General features: G+C 37.2%; 1 long non-coding RNA gene across 1 annotated transcript; it reads right to left on the bottom strand.

The window, feature by feature from the left end:
• Nucleotides 1–1,162: 1,162 nt before the first annotated feature.
• On the bottom strand, nt 1,163–2,286 carry LOC308288165. Its single transcript, XR_013962176.1, has 3 exons — nt 2,159–2,286; nt 1,636–1,700; nt 1,163–1,297 (listed from the first exon to the last, which is right to left on the bottom strand). It is a non-coding gene; the product is annotated as an uncharacterized lncRNA (long non-coding RNA).
• Between the last annotated feature and the right edge of the window lie 1,090 nt (nt 2,287–3,376).

Genomic DNA, 3,376 nt, shown 5'->3' with positions numbered 1-3,376 from the left:
CGTTAATTCTGAGTAAGCAGTACTAGGTTCTTTTGAGTGTCCAGCACTATAAAACGTGGTTATTCTGAGTAAGCAGTACTAGATTCTTTTGAGTGTGCAGCACTACAAATGTGGTTATTCTGAGTAAGCAGTACTAGGTTATTCTGAATATGCAGCACTACAAAACGTGCTTATTCTGAGTAAGCTGTATGTGTTGCAGTGCTATAAACATGGTTATTCTGAGTAAGCAGTACTTAAAACATATATGTACCTGTAGCCTAAATCCCTTAATTAAATGTATTTTCCTGAAAATTCGATAACAAATGCAATTCTTAAATGTCCTTGAATTTAGAATTCTACTAAACAATTACAACACTTACTTTATAACATGCATGTGCAAAACAATAATCCAAAAACAAAACAATGCATTGAGGACACTTCAACTAAAGTTTATTTTCAAATGTCATGTTCACCAGGCAGAACGAAGAAGAACCTCTTCCATATTTTAGCATGTGTGTGATCTTTCTTAAGGTAATGACCCACTTCTTCATACTACAGTCACACAAAAGTAGATGTACAAGCTCAAAGGGCATACAAAGCAGCATTACAAGGTTAAACCAACATATTATATAGACAGAGCTGTGTTGAACAACACATTAGCAAGAGATTACCATTTAGCTTTCAACTTTTTTTTTATAAATACCCAACTTAAAATGTAGTAATATAAAGCTAACCTAATTGTTCAGCCGCAATTGTTTTAATAAATAAAATCACATCCCGTCTCAAAACAGTTGAGGTACTTTACATGTTTGTATAGATCTTTTTTTTTTTTTTTTTAGAGCTCATAAGTTTCAGTGTGAGGGCTTTATTCCCCAATCCCAGCATTACCTTATGAATGCATGTCCATTTCCCATGCATTTTGTGTAATCCAATTGCAGTACATGTGTACAAGGCCAAATAAAAGAGAAAATCCTGAGGCAAGTCTCTAATATCCACGATGGCTATATCCCCTCCAGTTCGATGGCAGTGGAAAGTGGGCTCTAGGTGCAGTTTGGACCCTTTTGAAGAGCATCGTCAATAGTCAGCACACTAACTGCAAACAGTTAGTAGGTCCTCAGCTCTGTGTTCCAGCTCTCATAAAGGCACGATCTCCCAGAAGTTTCTGATTAACATCCACTGAGAACTTGGGTGTATACACGTCAAAGGACTCTGGCCATTGTCCTCTTCTTGGCATTTGTGGTGTCCCTTCAATGTGCGATGCGGTGGTCCCTGTTGAGGCTGCAACTCTCAGCAATAACCGTCGGTCCATGTTGATGTCCTAAGAGAAAGGAGAATTTTGTGAAATTATGTCCATGTTTGGGTTTTACATAGACCTATGTGAAACATTGAAAGCAAAGGAAGCAAAGGAGGAATTTGAAATAAGTGGGAATTCAATTGGTCGGTTTTGACTTCGGGGGGCGGTTTTAAATGCAGCTTTTACTCTAAATGAATTGTTCAATGTGTAAACATTGTGTATTGATTTATTGACTGATTATTTTATTAGACAAAAATGTAGAACAGTACAAGTATAGTCAATACACTTGAAATGTAGTACAGTACAAGTACAGTTAACACCCTGACTAAAAGGAACATCTCAAAAGGTGTAGGTGAGAATACCTGTAACTGCTCTGGGAGATGGACAGAGCAGAAGGGTCAACTGAGTCTGAGCTGGCCTGGGAGACCTAAGAAAGAGAGACACAAGTTGAGCCAACCATGAAAAACAGATATCACATAGCTTTTATCTCAAACAATATCTAGACATTAAGCACTTTAAGTCTTTACTCTGACAGCTCCTCTATTATATTTCCCTCTACACTAGAAATACTGCTCAAAGAAATGAAGGGAACAAAATGTTCCCTTAATTTATTTAAATTTATTTGAGTATAGTTAACTGTAGTACTGCTCAAAGAAAGCTCAAAGAATGAAGGGAACATTTTGTTCCCTTCATTTCTTTGAGCAGTGGTACTTTGCTGAAATTTGCCCATCTTCAAATGTGGAGAAAGCCATGTAAACCAGGCTGAATTTAGCAGCCACTGTTTTTAAGAAATATAGCAAACTGTATCAAAGAAAGCAACCACACAAAACTAGCTGAATTACAACACATCAAAACAATTTGATCAAGGATAAAATGTGTACTCACCAAATCAGTGAACAGAGCATAAACATAGTCCAAAAGCTGACAGAAAACAGAGTAGGTCTTGGTTTGAATGCTTTTCTTCCTCATTCAAAAGGGGCTGCTTTCAAATTTCAACTGACAACAAGGACCGCCCCTGGACTGATCTGCACATGTGTGAATGATGAAAAAAAGCACTGAACGTAGTTTTTCTAAGTTAACTCAAGTCTTTCGACTCCAAAGTACTAGTAACTTAGTTTAAATGGGTTTTAACATCAGGAACTTATTTTTTCTAATAAACACAACTCAAAACAATCAAATTAGTCCGTTTTGTGGACCAAAAGTACTAGTAACTTAGTTTAAGTGATTAGGAATAACATGCTGATGAAAATTAAGTTAAGTGTACTCCATATTTTTGCCTAAGCAGAATTATCCAGCATGTTTGGTTTTACAGTGCAGTGCATACAATAGATATTGTATGCATACAATAGATATTGTATGCACTGGTGAATTAGATCAGCGTATCATGACGCTTAATTCTTTGCTCTGTTGTACAACGTCACATTGTACGATGTCACACGCCAAAAATAACAATAAATACATTGTATTAATTAATAAATTAATTTTTGATCTGCTTTTTAACATTCACCACCGTCGTACGATGAAGTATAAATTGGGCTTAATAATCTGACTTGGAATACTGCCAAGGAAAAGGAACAGATATGGGCTTAATAGCAGGACTTTAAGGATGGCAACAGCGGCTGGTCAGTTGGTCTGTCCAATGTACACTCCCAAACAAGATATTTCAAAAACGACTGGAATTTGTCATGGGAGTTGCAATGCACCGGCTTCACGCTCCCCAGAGGATGACCCCTGCTGTTTTTAGTGATCCCAGGACTTTCTCTTATCGCCACCCTCTAAATGTCAATGTTCTACAAGTTATCTAACAATCTAATAGGTTGCAGAAGGAACCCTATTGATTTTCTTTTACCCCGTTTCCATTTGCACACCAAATATCTCAAATAGGCGGATTGCCATTAAATACTTGGTATTGGGAGCAGCATGACCACTACGTGCCGCTAGTATGGCTTTTAGATTTTCGTCATGATAATAGGCTATGTGATGAAAATGGGCCTATTAGAGTATGCTACCATTTCTCATTTACTGTACACATTTACACTTGTCTGTTTTTAACAGCAGTGGCACAATCTTTCAGTACATTTTCCAGTGCACGTTTTGGAGATG

The sequence above is a fragment of the Nannobrachium achirus genome (assembly GCF_963921795.1).
Source record: "Nannobrachium achirus genome assembly, chromosome: 7".
Classification (NCBI taxonomy): domain Eukaryota; kingdom Metazoa; phylum Chordata; class Actinopteri; order Myctophiformes; family Myctophidae; genus Nannobrachium; species Nannobrachium achirus.
This window is presented reverse-complemented; position numbering and strand designations above follow the sequence as displayed.